The sequence below is a fragment of the Erpetoichthys calabaricus genome, chromosome 3, assembly GCF_900747795.2.
Source record: "Erpetoichthys calabaricus chromosome 3, fErpCal1.3, whole genome shotgun sequence".
NCBI classification, from domain to species: Eukaryota; Metazoa; Chordata; class Cladistia; order Polypteriformes; family Polypteridae; genus Erpetoichthys; species Erpetoichthys calabaricus.
In genome coordinates this window covers 70,273,267-70,296,029 of record NC_041396.2, presented here as the reverse complement: position 1 = coordinate 70,296,029, position 22,763 = coordinate 70,273,267, and positions in this window count along the sequence as shown.

The window sequence follows — 22,763 nt, the reverse complement described above, 5'->3', positions numbered from 1 at the left end:
GTTTAGGGTTGTGGTGAGATAGCTTCTTCTCTGGTGGAACTTGAGTGCAGGATGGGAACAAACTCTGAACGAAGTGCCAGTCCACTGTAGGGCATATTCATTCACACTTCCCAGTTTAGAGTTGATAGTTAACCTAACACATGTCTTTGGAATGTGGAAGGAAAACCAGAATATCAAATCCAACACTGGTGGTTCAAACACCACACAGTCCATGTCCCATTCCAGAACTGTGAGGTGCAGTGCCACGGTAGTATGAGTGAGGCTTTTTATTTTATAATTATAATACTAAATCACAAAACTCAGTGATAGAAAGGCAACATAGATAGTTTAAAATGAATTTTTTAACTATAAAATATATAATCATCGCTAGTGACATAAAAGTAATGCCAGAAGAAGCATTGGGAGAGGTGTTAAGTTCTTCATGAACATTTTCATTAGAATATGATCGATAACCATACTATAATAGAAGCCCTCAAGATTTTACTTTCTGATTTAAATCAATGTCTTTAATCTACAGCTTTTAAATGTTCCCTATTTTCATTATCCTACTGTAGACATTCAGATGATTAAAAACAAAATTGGATTAAGTTTGAATTTAGACTACATGGTATTTTGCAATGAAGTGAGAATTTAAATGGGACCCATGTCATAACTGATGCAACAGTATCTTTTGTGTTGGTCACACTATATCAAGTTAAGGTGCTACTTAAAATGAAATAAGAGGGTTATTTTCTCTTTTTCAAAATATCAGTATTTTATCTTTGCCTTTTTTTTGTAATACACTACAAATCAAAAAAAAAGAAAAAAAACAATAATTTGAGTGCTGGTTGAATTAAAAATAGCTCAATACTAAACTTAGAAAGGAAAAAAAATCTTTGTCATAATTATGCTTAGATTTTTTTTTTTTTTTTTTTTATTTCGTCTTATACGATTTCTCGTATTAGAAATTTGTTAGTTTTCGCATACCCCTTGGGGTTAGAGCGCAGGGTCAGCCATTGTACAGCGCCCCTGAAGCAATTACAGGTTAAGGGTCTTGCTCAAGGGCCCAGCAGAGTAGGATCTCTTTTGGCAGTGACGGGGATTTGAACCGGCAACCTTCAGGATACCAGCGCAGATCCTTAGCCTCAGAGCCACCACTCCGCCCCATAGATATATATTAGATGTAAATTGACATTAAGTACTCATAGTCAATGTGTTGAAAGCATAATGCATATGTGCAGGTGTAAAACTGACTTTGATTTGAGCAAATCCTTTTGGCCAGATGACTGGGTCAGAGCATTTTTGAAACTGCAGTTCTTGTAGGGTGTTTATTCTCAGTGGTCCAAGGAGGAAAAAACCATGACCTGCTGACAGAGTGTTGGGAGGCCAAGACTCATTGATGGAAGAGGTCAGGGCTACATGGGCACAAATCGTAGAAAATTTTAATGATGGTTATGGGAGTAACGTGTCATGACACTGAAAACACTGAGCCCCTCTATGTATGGGACTGCGTAACTACATGCCAGTCACAGTGCTCTTGCAAACCACTGTCCACCATCAAAAGTGCCTACAAAGGGCAAACTTGACCTAAGATTAATGAAAAATGATCACTTAGTCTGATGAATCCTATTTTCTGTTACATCGTGTGGATGGCCAGGCACTGAGGAAGAGAAAGCACCAGCATGCAGTGTAGGAATACAAGTTGGTGAAGGTACTGTTATGCTGTTGGCAATGCTCTGCTAGGAAACTCTGAATCTAGGCATACATGTGGACATTAATTTGATATGTGCCACCTACCAAAACAGCAGACCAGGTACACCACTTAATGGCAAGGGTGGCATGGGCCCTGCCACACTACATAAATTGTTTAGGATTGGTTTGAGGAACATGATTAAGGGTTCATAGTGTTGCTCCAAACTCCTCAGATCTAAATCCAGTAGAACACCTAGGGGATGAGTTTAAACAACATGAATAATCATTGGTGGCTCCACTTTAGCAGCAAATCCTCTATGTCTTGTTAATTATAAAGTTCTGGTGCCAGATACCGCAGAATATATTCAAAAGTCTTATAGAGTCCACACCTAGGAAGGTTGGAGCTGTTTTGGCAGTACAAGTAGGTTTAATAGTATATTAGGAAAGTGGTCATAAAAATATTTGCTCTCATCAGTCAGTGTAAGTACACCTGTATCTGGAAGGTCAAACTTATGGTGAGTCATTGTCATTGCTTAACCAGCACAAAAAAAACAATAGAACATCCTAAGCAACTCAGTGAAAAGGTTATTGGAAAGTAAACACCATGGGATGGATACAAGAAAATATCCAAATCACTGAATACCCTGTGAAGTTAAGTAAAATCAATAAATAAGAAACTGAAAGTGTATGCCACAGCTGTAAATCTATCTACAGCAGGTCATCCACAAAAACTGAATGTGTAAGATGAAGACTAGTGAGGCAGGCCACCAACAGACATAATAGAACTCTGAAGGATTTTCAGGCTACAGTGACTGGCATTGGAGTGACTGTGTATGCAACAACTTTTGCCTAGGTGCTTCACCAGTCATAGCTTTATCGGAGAGTGGAAGAGAGATAGCCACAAAAAAAAAGGCACATGAAATCTAGGCAAGAGTTTGCCTGGTGACACATGGTAGTCTGAAGTCAGCTGGAAGAAGGTTCTGTGGTCTGATGAGATCAAAATGAAGATCAGATTAAAACACCATGTTTGAACACTGCACATTATCAAAAAGGCAATCCCTGATTTTGAAGTATGGTTGTATTAGCATCATACTCTGTGCATGCTTCTCTGAAGCAGGTCCTAAAAGGCTTGTAAGGGTAGAAGACAAAATGAATGCCACAAAATACAGGGAAATCTTGTAGGAATACGTAATGCAGTCTACAAGAAGCCTGTGCCTTAGGAGAAGATTTGTTTCCCAAGCATGAAGCCAAAGCTAAACAGCAATGGCTTTAAAACAACAACGTAAATGCTCTTTAGTGGCAAAGTCAGAATTCAATTCTCATATTTATCAAGCAACTCAGAGTAGGAAAACAGTCCTAACTGGATCAAAAATCTCAAAATGATGCCAATATGGTTTTAGGAGTAGGAGTGATAGTATTTTATGATTTTTTTTTCAGTCTAGGTAATGATTTCTAACTTCATCAGGATTGCCGGGAGGCACGGTGGCGCAGTGGGTAGCGCTGCTGCCTCGCAGTTGGGAGACCTGGGGACCTGGGTTCGCTTCCCGGGTCCTCCCTGCGTGGAGTTTGCATGTTCTCCCCGTGTCTGCATGGGTTTCCTCCGGGCGCTCCGGTTTCCTCCCACAGTCCAAAGACATGCAGGTTAGGTGGATTGGCGATTCTAAATTGGCCCTAGTGTGTGCTTGGTGTGTGGGTGCGTTTGTGTGTGTCCTGCGGTGGGTTGGCACCCTGCACAGGATTGGTTCCTGCCTTGTGCCCTGTGTTGGCTGGGTTTGGCTCCAGCAGATCCCCGTGACCCTGTGTTCAGATTCAGCGGGTTGGAAAATGGATGGATGGATCAGGATTGCCAGGAGCTTCCAGAAAATGGTGTTCAGGAAGAGACTGGCATGCACATTCTGAGAAAAGCAGAATGTTTTGGAAGCAGTGGACAACAATGTACTTGTAAAAAGATTTCAATTTAATAAAGATGTAATAATATTTTAACAAAGCTTGTGTGTCACATGATCACTCTTATCTACATGAAGAGGCCATGTGCTGTCAGTCAAACTGAAAGTTTTGGTAACATCATCTTTTTATGGCCATGGGAAAAATGCCACTATGTAACAGTGGCAATTTAAGCATATCTCATCCAAACATTTCTCAAATTTTGCACCAATCTTTAAATTCCCTTAAAACATGTGAGGCAATACACAGATTTATACATTTCTCCACCACTCAACATGTTGTAATGTCAAAGCAAGCTGCATTCATGCAAATTTTTGGTTTTCCTGGAGTTGTTGGTGTGATTGATGGCACGCACATATAGATCATGGATGATCATGCATATGAGATATCACAGTATGAACATACAGATGCTCATGGATGCAAAATGTATTATCCTTGAAGTTGTTATGAAGTGGAAACAATTACATGCAGCGTAGCGCAATATCCCACTTTATGTTTTCCTTATTCTTCTTCTTAATTCTTTAAATATTATTATTATTATTATTATTATTATTATCATCATCGCCTGGTGATGCCACTTTAGTATTTGAACATACAAGAATCATGAAGATTTCCAAAGAAAACCAAAAAAACACCTTCATGGGTGTTATTTGGCAGCTCAGGATGGCATGAAATCGTGACATCATTCAGTCTCAAATGCAAAATCCTACTCTTCACTGGACACTTCAAAGCTGCTTCTCATGTCCAACCCTGGGATAGGACAAATTCTTATCCTAGTCAGACTTTTACTGCAATTCCTAGAAGTAATTTTGAGACGCTTGATAAATACAGACACAGATATCAAGTTAACTGAGAATTTGTGGCTGGATTTGCAAAAGGCTGTTCATGTACCATTCCCCATGCAACCTGACAAAACCTGAGCAGTTTTGCAAAGAAGAATAGGAAGAAGCTGTAGTGTCCGGGTGCGCAGTATCGAAAGCTACCTGTCGATACAGGCTTAAGGGGTAATGGCTGCCAAAGCTGCATCTACGTTTTGGTTTGGAAGTGGTAAATACTTATTAAATCAATTATTTTCACTTTTATATTTCTAATTAACTTAGAACACCTTGCAGAGATCTGTTTTCATTTTGAAGATTCTTTTTTTTGTTGATTAATGTAAAAAGGCCAAATTAAATCCACTGTGATTCAATGTTGTATAACAATAAAATGTGAAAACTTCCAAGGGGGAGAATACTTTGTATAGACACTGTATGCATGTGTATGGATGTGTATACAAGTGTGCCCAGCACTGAACATTAATCTAATATGCCACAATCTCAAGTTTTACTGTATTTTAAATTTTTAATCCAGTTACTTCTCCTAAAAACAATGGCATTTAGCTGTAGTCTTGAAATGATATTACAGCATATGGGAAATAGTTCTGTGTTAATGGCTTGTTCAGATGACATGTGGGTAACATTTTCAGGTTTTCCTATTACATCACTCATTATTATTTGTGTCTGCAAACTTTTTTAATTCCGTACTTATTTCTAAAAAGTTGTGTTTCATTAGTGAGGCCCAACTGCTCCAAAAAGTAACATGATTTTGTCTAAATTCCATTATACAAAATACCTCTAAGCTGTAAAATGTAATTCCTTGGATATCTATTGTTTAGACTGAGAGAACAAGCTGGCCAACCTGGGCTTTCTAACAATACACAAAATAAAGTGTCCAGGAAAATGTTCATACTTGTGGCTGTAACTTGTGAAGCGATGAAGCAGGTTTTGTTCTGGGATCAATCTAATTGATCAGGGTCATCTGCTCTGAGACCATGTTCACATTGCTAGGAAAAGTGACAGCCAGGAGATAAAGAGGTGAAAGTACCATAAGAGCCCATAAAAGTGATAGTCTTAGTTAACTTTAAGAGATCATACTGTGCAATAACACTACAACACAATGCACCAACACATCAGCATCTCTAGCAGTAGTAGGGTATGCTAAAATAGCAGATCTTTGTCATCCTTTACAATGTTCTGACTGACACAGCATCTCTCACATTTACTAGCAGATGATTCCAAGGTTTAGGGGCTGTTGTAACAAAAGGATTACAGTAATTTTTATTACCTAACTCAAAGTTAACACGCTACTAAAATCACATAAAACATTTCTTATTTTAAAATATACCAACGTGGAGTTCTTTGTGACTGAATAAAATCAGCTAATACCAACTTCTGTCATGAGGTGTCAAAGTGGATAGGTGCCATGAATTTTCTGTACCAGACATTTTTAACTTTTTAAATAATATTTAATGCACATTATTGAAATAGTGTAAAGAAAAAATATTGAAGATGGAGATTGCTATTTTTCTTCAGCAGTAGAGTTTTAAGTTTAAATCCTGTTTTAAGCACTGGCAAGAATAATGACATATTGTGATATCACCTGTAGGTTACTACAGATCAAACTGGCAGTAACTACTGACTAGAAAGCCCCTCCAATTATTTGTTCAGGTTGTCAGTGGCTGCCAAGGGGCAATGAATCCAGTCATTAAAAGAAATTGCTGAGAACACCACAATGAGGATAACAGAGTACTGACATAAGGCCAAAATAATTATCCCAGCATGCCAAAGGTCAACAGAGAGACCCAATCTAGCACTGAGAGAATCACGTTGTCTCTTGAAGAAGACAACTCAAAAACAATCAAAGTTGCCTGATATGTGAGAGTCAATGTAAATGTACTTCCGAGGTCTTTCAGAGGCTTTCAAATAAGGGCTGCAGTTATTTATGGAGCTGTTAAAGGGTGTACTAACTTATAGGCATCAGGCTTTTGGAGAGCATCCATGGAGAGATCAAACATTAATACAGTGACAACCCCAGGTTTTATCTCATCACAGATCTACATTTTGTTCCATGTTCCATGCAAGATCTCAATGATTATGGAGTTGGAAGGTAGTTTGAGAAAAAGACTTCTGTGGAATGCAGGTTATGTCACTAAATTTTATAACAAGAGAGTAAATTGCAAATTAAGAGTTAGTCCTAGAACACAGTATATTGTGCATGTTGGGAAAAAAAGGAGAGTAAGCTACCTTTTCTGCTTTGATGTAGTTGTTTCCAGTGTTTTGACTGCCAAAAACATGGGATAAACATTTAGAATCTTGGAGGGGACGAGAGAAGAGATGCCAGAAATAGCCAAAAGGTTGTAACTGAGAATCTGTCACATAGTTCGACAAAGCAAAAGTCAAAGACAATGCAAAAAACGTGATCTAAAGTACTAGCAATGAATAATTTTATTTAAGTTTTTCCACAAACTTGGATGGACTGCTGACCCTTTATCCTGCCATGGTGATCCATCAGCACCATGCAACTCCAAGCAACGGCATAAGAACCAATGCTCAAAATGGCGACAGTCAGAAAAATAAAGATGGCCTCAGAATGAGACTTAAGAAATCTGAAATCTGATGCCAAAAATATCTTCTATGACCTGAGATCCCCCCATTCCAATTTAAAATCTATCTAACAGAGCTCTGGGAGATGAGAAAATAATTTAAAATGAACCCTAATCATTAAATCCATGGGGAAGCAAGATATTACGTTGTGTTTTGTTTATATAATGACCTTATGAACCTACAATGCTTTATATATTATCTTTATTCTCACTTCCCTTTATTTTATAAAATGAATATATTTAGAATTTCAACCGTGCTGATTCTGAGTGCCATGCAGATATTCTTATCACACCAGATAAGGATATCTTTATATATCATACGCTACCGTGGCTGTTCATTTGTCTGTCCAGGATTTTAAGTCACCTGTAGCGCGTAAACCGTTTAATCAGTTGACCTGAAATTTGGTACACATATACTACGTGACGCCTACTATCCACATTCGGGGTGATGATTGACGTCCAAGGTTATTCATCTTTTTATTTTTATTTTATTGTATTGTAGAATCAACTCTTGGCAGCGGCCAGCAGGGTGGCCGTGCAGCGCATGCATCACTTCCCCTACCTCTTCATATCTTAAATCATTCTTGAGGCAGATTGAAGACTTAAGTGCCAGCTTAAGTGAAATATTAAAGAAAACTAATTAAGTAATAGAAACACAAACACTGACTTAATCACTTTTAATGTGAATAGATGCCAACGAAAGAAGAGAAGAAGCGGGCCGCTGGGGTGGAGAAAAGAAAAGCTGCTCAGGAAGCAGCAAGTGCATCAACCTCTGAGCAAATGAATGCTAAACGTACAGAGAAAGAGGATGAAAACTATGAATGCTCAAGTCAAGTGTATTCACTGCATATTATAGTGCAGTATGCCGTTACTGGTTTTATTATAATTCTTATTACATATACTATTTTTATTGAAAAATTTCAAAATTTGTGGTTGCAGTGCGCCTTAAAACCTGGAACAAAGAAATACCATGTAAGTGCATTGAGTTCCTACAGCCTATTCTTTTTTTTATTTGGCTTACAACAAAATTTTCCACCTAGAATGTTATGTGTCTGTAAAAGCCTGTCAACTCAGCACAGGCCTATAAATGGAACAATATAAAATCCAAGGTGATGTATAAAATGTAAATGCTGCTACATCAAAATTTCTCAAATTTGCAAAAAGTATAAGTGCTTAGTTTTCAACAGGACAGCCTTTTACTCTACATGTTTGACTACAGCACTTAAACACTGATTCATTTGCTTTTGACTGGGCATCCCCCTTTTAATTTCAGATGGCTAAAAAGGAACACAATAGAAGTGTAAAAAAATATTCAAAACTGGGACTATGCTGCCTGTGATAATACAGATAAAAACATTTTGGTCTTCGGGGTAAAATGATATGTGAATTACTATTAGGTGGAGTGTTTCTCTCACTCAATCAACAAAAAGCCCCAGAATAAACATCTATTCCTACTGATGAATTACAGCACTTCCAAGCTTTTGGCTATGATACTTTAACTGATAAAGCTCACTTAGTCATTATTTTCTTCCCATTAAATTCTCATTTGGAAGGCTTTAGGGGGATAATCGCAGGGTCAAGTATAACGTATAGTAACACATACTGTAGGTTGAGGATATTTTCTGAAAAATATTAAATTGTAACATGCTGTGGTTAAATCGGTGGAGCTATGATGTTGTTTTCAATCAGTTGTTATTATATATTTATAGATCTGAAAGGAGAACCATGTGCACACAAAAAATGTAAATAGCTTAATAGATTTTTTTACTTAAAACTATTTAAAAATGCAAAAATACTAAAACAAAAGAAAAGCCAAGTAAAAGAGGCCAAAATACAATTAGGTGGGAAGGGTCAAGTAATTGTAAAGACCAAAATATCAAAAATACAAAAGGCCAGCATATAAAATAAGCCAAACAATTTTCTTAGTGCAAGCAATACCAAATAGACCAAGCAATACTTAAAGGCCATGCAATAACAAAGTCCAATAAAAGGATCAAACCAATGCCAACAGCAATGCACTATTAAAGGCCATTAATACAAATACAGAACCAACAATACTTGACCTCCGTAGCATTACAATTTTTCTCAAAAAAAAAATGTAAAAATTGCTGCTTTTTTGTCATGAAAGATGACTTTTTTATTAAACATCATTTTTCTACTGTAAAACATGCGAACATTAGACGTACAAACTCAGAAGAGTAAAAACTATAATAATGATACAAATAAAATATGAAATGAATAATAATAATAATTATACCATAATAGTACCATATATACTGTCAAAACGTGCAAAACTCTAAAAAAACAAAATCACAAGTGTAAAAAATATAATAATGATACCAATAATAAAATGAAAAAAAGGTGGTACTGGTTTACTTGAAGCAGGATTAACAGAAACCCAAATGCGAGCGTCACTTTCAGATTCGGCAGAATCGATTTCAGCTTCACTATCTGTTTCAAGATTCACTTCTCAAAATTACTGCATTTATCGCTGTTAAGAACATGCAACACCTGGCCTGCTGAAAAATGTTTCTTACCAGACGCCATTATGCTATTATGGAGACAAGCTGGCATTATTGCCAAGATAATACTTGAACCTGACGCTTTTGTCAGAAACGCTTATATAGCTGTCCGCTCGGCACTAACTCTGTTAGTGCTTTTATACTCCATGTGTTATTTGACAGTAACACTTACATGAAACACATTTATACCTTTACCCCGAGTGAGCCTCAGTAATAATGTTTTTAGCACTATTTTTGCAGCCCAAGTTCTGAAGCTAAGAAGGTTAAATGCATATCAATACTAAAGGTCTAGCAAAAAAGGCAACTGATAGTTTCAAAAGAAGTTCACAAATACTGCCACGCTCAAAAGACAGTTTATCCTAAATTGGACCGTTCAAAAACGGACCACAAGATGACTTTAGGAAAGTACCAAAATAATCATCTAATGTCAGTTCTCAAAGGATATAGTTTCCATAACTAAATAAAAAGCAAGTGTCAAAGTACAAAAAAAAATGTGTAGGATTGTTGCTAGAGGCCAATAATGTAAGAATTCAAACAATAATTGCAAACAAAATGTTCAGGATTTATCAACTATTATGGTGAGAAAAATGTGGAATATAATCGAAAATAACCCAAAAAATAATAACAAAGAGAGCAAATGACACTGAGAGTGCAGTTTTGTATTGCCCTGAATAGCACTGAAAGGCCCCCTTGAGCATTGTGTCATGGTTTTTCTGGTGGTCCGTTCCTGCCTTGAGTTTTGTCCTTAATTGCCTGTTTGTGTTTTTAGGCATTTTGATCATTTTTTGTCTCCTGTTCTTAAGTATCTTTTGACCATGACTTAGTTTTTACACTTTCAAGCTTTTAACTTTTGGATTTTCATGCATTGTTTTCAAATTTAAGTACATGTTAGAGTTTCCTTTTAACACTTTTTGCCTGTTTTTTTGACTATTTGTTATTATCCGATTTTTTGATTTTGCCCTCTGTTTTGATTTTGTCAGCCTATGTATTTTCTTTTGGATTAAAATCTGTTCCACTAAATCCCTATGAATATGTTGTTTTAGAATTGCAGTTTATACTTTAAACCTCCACATATCCCTTCCAGATAACCACAGCAGAGGTATATAGTACAAAATAAAAGATATATTTAATCTGCTTTAAAAAAAGCTGCTTGCACTCCTAATATAAATTACAATATATATTATATTATATTATATTATATTATATTATATTATATTATATTATATTATATTATATTATATACATACATTCAGCCAAAGAGAAGGTATGAAACAATACAATTGTCTTACAGTCCTTCAGTGGAATCTTTGAAGACTGTATGTCCATCTTTGGAGGAGTGTGAGGCCTTTCTCTTAGTGACATACTTGATTAGATGACTTCTATCTTGTGCAGACTCCTGCCATAATGAGGTTCTACAATACTATATATGGATTAGGCTCTGTTCTACTAATTTAGCACATTCATTTGCATTTTCTGTTGATCAGTTCTATATGCGGATTATAGGACCAATACACCAAAATAGCCCATTCTTTAATTATTTGCTTCCTTTGTCTTCCTAAATGGAACAGAGCACCAGCATTAATCACTAAAATTCTTTAAGGTCCCTTTTTGCCATCCTCAGATTGTCGTAGCTACCTGAAAGATGTGTCTGCTTGTCTTCATTTACTAAATATATGCATGTATGCTGAACATAAGTATATTAAATGAAAACAACACTCATAAATTGCAAATCACAATTATTTTTTAACTCTGGTTACAATATATATATATATATATATATATATATATATATTTACTTTTAATGCATGCTTGAATATTGGCTTGCCATGACTTGCTGTTTTATTTTGATGTGTGCAGGCAGCCATGCTTTTCATAGTGATATGAGTTGTAGCAGTCCACCCAGCCTATCTGCTTGTTGGGAGTTAGAGGTTATGCTGTGTGCATTTTGTGCTCCTGTCCTTGAGGATGTCATGTACCAGTGTGCAACTGACAATATTCAGATAGAACAAAGTGTAAACCATTTGACTGTCCAATATTTTTCTTACATTCATTGCCAAAGTAGTTCAGACACATGCAGCAGTCCTTCCTGGCTGCAGTAGCTTGATATTTGACCTAATACATCATCCTGGTTGGACTACATCTGTAGCCTATGAAGGAGAAGAAGTGACTAAAGAAAACTCCCCTGCTTGGTGGATGTTATGATGGGGCTTTTATTAGAGGCAGTATTGTGGTTACCTCCTGCAGTCCACAAGTGACCTGATTTAAAGGTTCTTTAGGGGCATCAGATGCTTTGTTGTCTGGTAGATTTTCTTATTGTAAGACACTGATCTACAAATAAACAGAGCCATTTTCTGTTTGAATGGTCTTTCTGTAGTTTTAAGTATAAGGTCATAGACAGTAGTGTACTTATTTCTGTCAAAGAATTTATGCTCTTCCCTCTACTTTTTTCTTTATGAAAGCTAATATGTGCAAGTAATCTGTTCCATGTATCTTCAGTGCATGAACCACAAATTGTCTACAGCTGTTGTGTTGTCTTTATATTAGCCTTCAGATAAATTTTATTTTGGGTGCTGCTCCATGTATCCTGCTGCTTTGCCCAATTAATTTTTTATATTAAGAGCACAGCTGGTATATTCACTTCTTAATGACATTCTGAATTAGTTTACAACTATAGTTCAGCAATAGTTTAGTGGTTAGACTTGTGGAACCAGTGTCCTGGATTAAAATCCCAAGAATGACTATTGACTGAATCTGCACAATCCCTTCTTGCTTGTGTGGGATATCTTTCAGGGACTTTAACAATCCCAAAGATTTGATGATTAGGTTAAATGAAGACTCTAGATTGACCACAGTTTGAGTGATTGTGGGTGTGTGTGTCTGTGATGGACTGCATTGTGTCCTGGGTTGTTTCCTGTGTTTTTGCCAGTGCTGGTAAGATAGCCTGTCATGACTCTGAATTTTATTAAAAGAGTTTGGTAATATCTGTATGTATGTTATGTTATGTTGTAAAAAAAGAACACTAGATATGACAGAGATTTGGAGTCCCATGTTTATTGTATTACAAGTGCTGAGTGAAATGTAATGGAGAAAATGCTTACGGTACAGAGATCACAATCTTTAAACACAAGGTTGCCACAGAAATTCTCTTATAATATTCTCTTAAAAATGATTGAGGTCACCATTGCAATGAGCAGTCAACTGACATCCTTTATTATATTATTGGATCCAATGGAGCCTAGGTATCAACAGGTGCAGACCAAAGATTAATGAACACAATAAAGCTGCAGCGATCAGCATATAGATAAATGGTATGATCTATACCACACAGATTAAAAGTCTTTAGCAAACCTGATCATTCAATGGGAACTTCTTATATCTGAATTCTTATAGAGAACAAAATAAAAGGAATTATCATTATCTCTGTGAATCCATAGTAAATGTATTGGAAATAAATGGTACAGAATGCACTTCAAAAAATGCATATGCAAAAACTGGACAAAAACTTTAAATGGGAGTTGTTTTGCCAAAACAACAAAAATTGCCAAAGGGATAAACTAAATTTACTAGACAATATTTCTTAAAGTAACATAAATAATCATAAATGCAAATTTATGGATTACTCAATAATTCTTACAATAAGGAAAACTAGATCTTAATTTTATGATTTAAATACTTTTCATTTGGCTTAGATTTCATTTTTTGCAGTGTGTCTTAGTTTTATAGGCAGGCACAGGCAGAAATAATTCACAGACCCATATAGAAAGTTTTCCCTAACAAGGTCCAGTCATTAGATGCAGAAATGAAGGAGTGAGTGAATGTATATGTTCCCGCAGTAGTAAGTGCCTTGATCTAGAGTTTACTCCAAAGCAAAATATGGCGAGGCCTTTAACAGGAAGCTCGGAAGTAGGCCAGAAGCCTACCTAGTTTACACAGCAGAGGAAACCTTAAATCAGCCAGGTCCCAAGGTAACCTGTTGGATTCAACAGGAACAGGCCCAAAATGAGGAGCAGGCAAAACAGCTATAATAATCACAAAAATATCACAAAAGCCTACAAGTGGAAGGGTAACTGTGAACGTTTGGTTTATTATTAAATGGCAAAAAAGAATCTTTATAAATAAAAACATTTATTTTTCAAAAATATTCTTAACAAATAAGACCAAAAAAGTACCAAAAGCACAGACTGACCTAACTTTAACAATGTATCTTGTCTATAAAGACCCATTGCTCAATTTTGCCTTTTTTAAGCCAAACTTTCAAGTATACGGGGTGCCTGACCAAAACCTTTTTGTTGTGTCAAGTCGTATAATTTCAAAACATATAAAAAGCATTTTAAATTAATCAGATAACACGCAAAAGGATGCATAAACAAAAAATACAGAACCTGAACTGGTAGACACATAACAAGTAAGGGGCAGAGGTTAAGGTTACGACTGGGCATAGTTAGTTTTCTTCTTCCATGTCTAGGACTCCCAGTCTTCAGAAAAACAATGAAGCACATGACTTCCTGTGTACCTACAAAAAACACCTCCTGATGCAAGCTTTATTTTGACCCCCATAAGAACAGAAGAATAATTGCAGCTTGGATAATGTATATTAAATAATATTACAGGTGTATAATGTATATGTTTATATATTTACAATATTACTACTTAGACATAAGAGGATTTTGTAAATGAAGGCAACAACCGAAAATCGCTGGAAAAGTTCCATAGTATGAAATAGCCTTCACCTTCCATACACTTGATCTGCTAGAATTCATAGTGAAAACGACATGGATTGGAGTGTAATGGCAGTGAATCATTAATAATAATAATAATAATGCATTTTACTTATACAGTGCCTTTCATTACTAACAATCTCAAGTTAGATTATATTAGATTAATTATAAAAGCACATTTAAAACAACAGTCTTTGTGCCAAAGTGCTGTACAAAGAAGCATTAAAGTAAACATAATGAATACAATTATAACATCCACCACAATCCCATTATGCACAGTGAAAAGCAGAAGAAAACAAGTAGGTCTTAAACCGACTTTTAAAAACCTCGATAGAGGATGAAGACCTGATGTGAAAAGGCAAGTCATTCCAAAGCCTAGGAGCAATAACTGAGAAAGCTCTGTCTCCCCTTGACTTCACCCGAGATCTTGGCACTACAAGGAGAAGATGTCCAGATCACCTCAGTGCTCTTGGCGCCACATAGGGGTGAAGGAGGTCACAGATAAATTTTGGAGCGTGACCATGCAAGGCTTTAAAAACAAACAACAAGATTTTAAAATCAATGCAACACCTCACCGGTAGCCAAGTGACTCGAAACAAATACCCACACCTTCACATTCCCACAAAAATATATAATACCTTTGACATCTCCTGTCTGTCCCCAGATTATCTTCTTTTGAGCTATAGTATGTCAGGCTCATGGTGGACATCCCTACTACCCATAGTACCTCAACTGCCAACTGTGGATCTGGAGATCAGGTAATACTTTTCTCAAATTATTACATTAGTTTTGCTGTTAGAATGTATTGACCTTTTTCTGTGTGATTTTCTATTCATTCTGTTTACATTGTCTTTATTGTAAACTAGTAGTATTGGTTTTTTGGTAAACTTATGAATATGAACCTCATTATTTATAATGAAGTGGCTTATGTATGGTGACTATATGAAAAACAAGGTTTCATTTATCTAGAATTTCAAAATGCTATCATACAATTGGTTGGAAAGAATAACTAATTTAATTTCCCTGTAGTCTATTTATGTTCCCAGTATCCAATTTGGCCAGGATAGACTAAGTACTTATTATTGCTCCTGAGTTATTTTTTGGAAACTGTTTTAAAAATGCATGTTTTTTTGTTTTGTTTTGAAGAAACTATTTAAAATATTTTCTAATATTAAAATGTGTTGATATGATCACATAAAAATCCATATTTGGCTATTTCATAAAGGGGAATGCTTTTTAAAGAAAAAAAAAGAATGCAAGCAGCTGTTAAATGTTACCAAAACTGAAAAACAATGCAATATGTTGAACATAATAGATGTCTTCAATGTACTGTTAACAGGTTTATAAATATTAAAGAAATTGAGAAAATAAGCAGAAAAAGCAAAAAGGTGAATGTCTAGTATATTTAAGTAGTGTATTCAACCAAAATTGTAGCTCTAGCAAAAACAACCTACAAAACATATAAAATAAAGAATCAAGCTGAGGGTGAAGACTGTGAAGTAGGCAATGGAAAAAACAGTGTGTGTATACAGTGGCACACATATGCGACTGGGGATCACCTTCAGGGATTGATAGAGCTAAGCAATACCACACCCCTCTGAAGCAAAATATTGCTATGTGTCCTTTCCCTTCCACCTACAGTTCTGAGAAGCCACCCAGAAAAAGCCCTGGCATCTCCAGTCTGGTTGCCATATGAAGGGATGTGCACAGAAGGAGGCATCTCATTCCAGACCTGAGCCTTGTAGAGGACTGCATTATATATAGAGTTTCTGAATTATATGTTTGTTGCAGTTCTGTATTGGAGGCTGAAGTGCCCTGTTTTCCATTGTTCCCTTGTATACTAGAACCCCTTTTATTTTTGTTTCTATTAAATGGGGTGGACTGGCTGGCACCCCAACTGTTCCCTGTGGACTTCTTGCATTTTTCAGGTGATCACAACAGTGATATTGTGGACAGAAGGAGGAGACTCCCTGCATTGAATCTTCTGGGACAAAAGTGTAAAAACAATAAGGGACTATTTAAGCACTTTTTTTATGAGAGAATGACCAGTGGGGGCTAGGTGGTCATTTGGCCTTGGAACCGATGTAGATTTTTTTTCTCCATTATGTCACCAGCTGGAGTTTTTATTTTTCTGTTGTCTCTGACCATCTGACAATAGTATTTGACATATCATTTTTAATTATTAAATACTTAAAAATGAATTTAGCAATTTCATCTATAATTAAGAACTCAACTTTATCTGTTAATTGTTTATCTGAATTATTCTTAGTTACTATTTTTAGTATTTCACTTTTTCATTTATTTACTTATTTATTTCTAAGGTATTATTTTTTCTTTTTACTTGCAATTCTTCTTTAAAATGTTGTAAGGAACTTTGTACTACATCTTTTATACAAAATGTTGTTTAAGCTCTGCTGCTCCATTCATGCCTTGATCCGAATACTTTGTTCTACTTGATAGACAAGATAAAGTATGCTATGTAAATAGAAAATAAATTTACATAGCCATTGCCAGTGCGTGACTCTTTTGAACTGACGATATCTTGAATAGCCCGTTCCTTTTCTGTAGTTCTTCTTGTTACCTGCATTTAGTTTTATTGAATCAGCCCACAATCTAGACATTATCTTTGACAATAGAATGTCATTTAAAGCATACATTATCTAAAGCACATTTTATCCATCTTAAAAATGCTGGAAAATTGAGGCATTTTCTACTGAGAAATTAATTCATGCATTTATTTGTAGTGGAACTGACTACAGCAATGCAGTGTTCACTGGAAGTTCAAATCATTCTTTATGCAGCTTTCAGTTAATTCAAAATGCCACTGCAAGAATTACTACAAGAAGAAGAAAGTGCAAACACATATCTGAAATTAAGTCCTTGCACTTGTTCCCAATCAAGTTTAGGGCAGATTTTAAAATCCTTCTTTTAACATATAATGGCTAAGGCTCTGCTTTCTTATTTGAATTTATCATTAGTTACAAACCAGAGTTGCACATTAAGATCTCAAGGTGGCATCCTGCTTATGATTCCAAGGATTAACAAAATAACAGTGAGAGGTTCAGCTATTAGATGGAAGGCCCAAAAGATTTGGAATAGTCCATCTGCTACTATAAGAGATTCCCCTTCAGTCTCAGCTTTTAAATCCAGGCTGAAGACTCACTACTTCAGTTTAGTATACCCTGAATAGAGCTGCTAATTAGTTGTGAATGCTCCAATCTATTTTGTTAGTCATTAGTACTAAATACTGTATAAGTAGTAACCAACCCCCCCCTAAACCCCCCCCCTTCTATTTACTCTTATTCTCGGTATCCTCATGTGCTCTACTTCCAAGTTGTTTGCCTGCCTATGGAAAAATAATCTCAGATAAAGGAGCTCAGAAATGAGCAGGTCCTTTCATCAGACTCAGCTGTAGAATGGGCAATAGCGGGGAGGCGGCTTGTTGGCCGAGGTCTCCAGGACTCTGACTTGCCTAACGTCTTTTCTGCAATCTGGCATTGATTCTACAATTAACTGATGACCAGATATTGTTGTTTTTCATTTATGTTAACTAGATTCTACTTTGTTTTTGATGTATTTTATCAAATCTGTATCCTTATATATGACGGTTCTGTATTTAGTGAGTGATTTTGCTTATAGGCACTCAGTGAAGGGCATTGAACAATAACAAAGTACACTGCTCAAAAAAATTAAAGGGAACACTTAAATCACACATTGTATATTGATGAACGAAATATTCAAGTGGAAAATCTTTATTGAGTAATACTGTGTAATTCATTGAGAACAAACGGATGTAACAATGGTCAATGGAAACCAAAATCACCAACTCACTGTGGGCTGGATTCAACATCACATTGAAAATTAAAGTGAAAAATTGAAATCACAGGCATGAATTTCATCACGGCAACTTATAATGTGACTCAGTGGTGTGTATGCCCCCCACATGCCTCTATGCACTCCTAACATTATCTGGGCATATTCCTGATGAGACAGCAGATGGTGCCCTAGGGAATCTCCTCCCATACCTGGATCAAGGCATCAGTGAGCGCCTGGACAGTCTGTGGCGCTACTTGGTGGCTTTGGATGCAGTCCCAGAGGTTTTCAGTTGGATTCAGGTTTGGGGAATGTGTGAGCCAGTCAATGGCATCAATGCTTTCGTCATGCAGGAACTGCCCACACACTCTGGCCACATCATGCACAAGGAGGAACTACACCAGCATAAGCTCTGACAATGGCTCTGAGGATTTCATCCCAGTACCTGACTGCAGTCAGGGTATCATTGCCTAGCATGTGGAGGGCTCTGGGACCCTCAAAGGATATGCCTCCTCAGACCATCACTGACCCACCACCAAACTGGTCATGCTGGTGCTGATGTTGCAGGCTGCATAACATTCACCACGGTGTCACTAGACTCTTTCATGTCTGTCACACATTCTCAGTATGAACCTTCTCTTATCTATGAAGAGAATGGGGTGCCAATGGTGGAGCTGCTAATTGTGGTATTCTCTGGTGAATGCCAGTTGAGCTGCATGGTGATGGGCTGTGAGCACAGGTCCTACAAGAAGACATTGGGCTCTCATATCACCCTCTTGTAGTCTATTTGTGACAGTTTGGTCAGAAACCTGGACACCAGTATCCAGCTGGAGGTCATTTTGTAGGGCTCAGGCAGTGCTCCTCTTGTTCGTCCTCGCACAAAGGAGCAGATACTGGTTCTGCTGTTGAATTTATTTCCTTTTATGGCCCTGTTCAGCTCTCCTCGTGTAATGGCTTGTCTCCTGGTATATCCTCCATGCTCTTGAAAATGTGCTGAGAGAAACAGCAAACCTTCTTGCAACAGCACGTATGAATGTGCCATCCAGGAGGAGATGGACTACCTGTGCAACCTGACTTGGTGTACTACTGTGATGGTTAAGTGATCCCTTTATTTTTGAGAAGTTTTTTTCTTGTCTTCTTAGGAAGTCAAGTCTAGGGGCTGTCAAAAACAAGGTCTGTTAAAGCCCATTGAGGCATTCCTTGTGTGATTTTGGGCTATACAAGAAATAAAGTGTTGTTGTTGTTCTATCGTTTCACCGATTGCAAAATGTACACAATTCACAAATACCAGATATAATTAACAATTTCCTATACAACTAACCATGGATTAAGATTTTAAAAAAAGCCCCTGGACAGGATGCTTTAAAAAACTAGGTCTAATGTGACTTAATGCTCAATAAGATGGCTTCTAACTGACTGCTGAGTCTTACCCCATAAAGCAGCAGGAAAGGACAGAATAATAAATATATCACAATTTAGTTCTCATTTCAGATCAGGATAGCAGACTATAAAAGCTTCCCTATAATATGTGGAGGAGTTTACACATGTTAGTGCTTTAGAGGAGTATTTTTAAAGAAATAGGTATATTTTGATTAAGTAGGGTTATATATCATGTAGATTATTTTATTTTCCTTGGAGTTGCTATAACAGCAAGATACTTCAACATAGTAGTTCATTTTCAAAATTTCACATAGCCCTAAAAGAGCATAAAATAAGATCCCACAATGCACATGAAGGAAATCTATTTAACATATTTGTATTGCAACATGTTTGTGGCCTGCTGGGCAGTGGCTGAACCTTTTGTGGATATGAACCCATGACCTCTCTCTTTTCATGCCAGCCTCAAGCCATTGTAGCCTGCAGAGCTATGCTTATCAGTCAGGCTCTGGTCAGAAGGTGACAGGTATGGCATGCGTCTCAGATAGAGCTGGCTACTTTTTGAATACATACATAAAGTAAACTGGCAATAAATGATTCATATTAAAGTTTAAAAAAATCAAGCAATGTGAAAAAGTATATGTGCAATGGTTGAACTTGATCTTATTTACAATTTTTAATTTGTTAACATGTTAATCAGTCAAAAGTCCAGATTCTGCAGTACAGGTATGGGTTGTTTGGTAATAGTTGCTCTATATCTTGCCAGAAGATATTTCGTAAGGAGTGATGGAGCAACCAACACTCACCGTATACTTTGGGAACATATTTGAAATGATGAAAGATGATAAAACACATTGCAATCAAAAACAAAAATTGAAAGAATGCATTAAGATGAAGTTGAAAAGAAAACTGCTCAATGAAAATGTGTAGAATGTGTGCCTGCTGCACTAGTGTAGCAATGCTACTTTGGAAGCTGTGTGAAGTCTATGTATCCCAGCATAAAGCCACTTCTTTTGTCAGTCAGAGACTTTTAAAAATATAGTCAAACTGCACAGGACAAAGTTGAGAACACTTCCATTCTTCCACCAATATGAATTAATTGGGCTTCACACACTGTCCAATATACTGTCTGCCAAGGTCATTATTACAAAAAGGCAACATCCATTCATTTTCTGCACAGACTTATTGCATTACAGGGTCCTGTCTGGGTTGCCTCAGGCACAAAGCAGAAACCACTCCCGGATGGAATGCCAAAGTATTAAGGGTCTCATTTATAAAATTTTGTGTAGATTTGAATGTGAAAATATGCACACACCATTAAAGAGGAAAAAAATTGATTTATATAACCTAGTATATGTGAACGCACTACAAACTCTGTGCCATCCTGAAACAACCATATATGGACTGTGCTAACCAACCTCATACATAGGAGCAGATTTACCTGTAAGGTGAGGCAATGGTGACAACAGAAAAGAGAGGATAATAGCACAATCTTTGAAGAGTGCAAGACAAGTTCATGCCTTTATTTAAAGCATGGGTGTCATCAACAAGCACAAATGTACTGGTGCCACGAATGTAGTGACTGCTAATTGGCCACACTATGCCTGAAATAAAAAAAAAATGGTGTGATTTCAGGCAAAGAAATAGATCACCAGTACCAGCACTCATCACCAGCAGAGTGTCAATGCAAATGGAGGAGGAAAAAGCACATTTACACTCTCTGATTTCAATTACGAATTATATCTGTAATTAGATTCCTTATTATGCAGGATTATGCCAGAGCAGTCCTGACATTTGCCAATCTTGACTTGGCGTTACAGATGACTTGTATGTTAAGGGAATATAATTTTTTACACTTAACAAAAGCAGCCATATTAGAATATGAGTGTAGTCAGTTGCGTTAATAGCATTAGTGAAGCCGGACACTGCTGCAAGTTGTGTTTTTATGTTGGCATGTACAACCAAACTGTATGGAAACTGTATGTAGTGCCTTGTCAGTGTGGTGTAGCTGGGGCTGTGGCGATGTGCAATTTTAAATAAGTAATGAAACAGTGTGGCTCAAGCCATTGGTTCCAGTTGCCTCATTGACTTTCCATGGGTTGTAATTAGGGTGCCATGCCCAAAGAGGGATAAAAGAGTAGCCTAAGCAAGGAGCTGAGAAAAAGAAGAAAAAGATCAAGAAAGACAAACAAAACTGGAGGAAAGTGAAAGGAATGAAAAATCATGGAGGAGCCAGTGCCAACATGGAGTGGAAGCAGGCGGTTGGGAGGCGGACCTTGAAGGAAGCATATAGCTAATGCTTGAGGGTCATGGGTCACTTTTGTTGAGTAATCTAGAAGAAAAAGTGATCAGGCACTCTGAGTAAGTTCCCAAATAGGATGAAGAATTATTGGTAGGGAAAAGGAGCTAGGTACAGCATGGCACCATGCAGATGTTAAAGGACTGGTGGTTGGGACCCAAGCTTGTGTTTTAAGTGTTAACTATGCTGTTGGTGCATGTTTCCTATTGCTGCTGTGTCCCATCTGTGAGTAAGCAGAGAAGGTGTTAGTTTCAAGAAAGCAGCACTTTGGTTCCTGTTTTACGTTCCATACAATTAAGTCATACTTAACAAGACTAAATTCATTTCCACGCCCATCCAAGACAGGAAGGCCAAAAGCTAGAGTAAAACTTTAAGAGTAGACAAAACGGAAGAGAATAATTTTCCCCAATATAAATGCTTATTCTAAAATGTTATTGATTAGATCCTACCAGGTTTTAAAAAAGTTTTGTACAGATCCTCTAAGAGAGAATTAATTTTTTTCCAATTCTAAATAATATATAACATCTGTTACCCACTGACTTAAAAGGGATGGGCTAGGATTCTTCCAGTTGAGCAAGATAAGTCTATGTGGTGTCACACACATGTGCATGGGAAGCAGCTAAAGGGCACAAAAGAAGGTAATTCCCAGTTGCATCAGGGGGTGGCAGAGTGCACTGATTATTTCTCTTTCTTCCCCACAGACCAAATGTGGGAGATTCTGCCCTGGCCTATGACATCACTTCCAGTCCAAACCCCAGATGACATCACTTCTGGTCCCACCCCGGGTGACATCATTCTCCCCTTTCTGACTTTAAAACCACCTTATCTGTACCATAACCTCAGTTCTGTTTTGGACTCTTGTCTATAAAGACCTTTTCTCAACAAACCTTCAAATTGTCAGCCACTTTCCAATCATACAGGAGGCTGACCCAAAACCTTTTTACGTGTCAAGGCTTGATTACTACCACATTGGTAGTAGTGCAGTAAAGGCAATTACA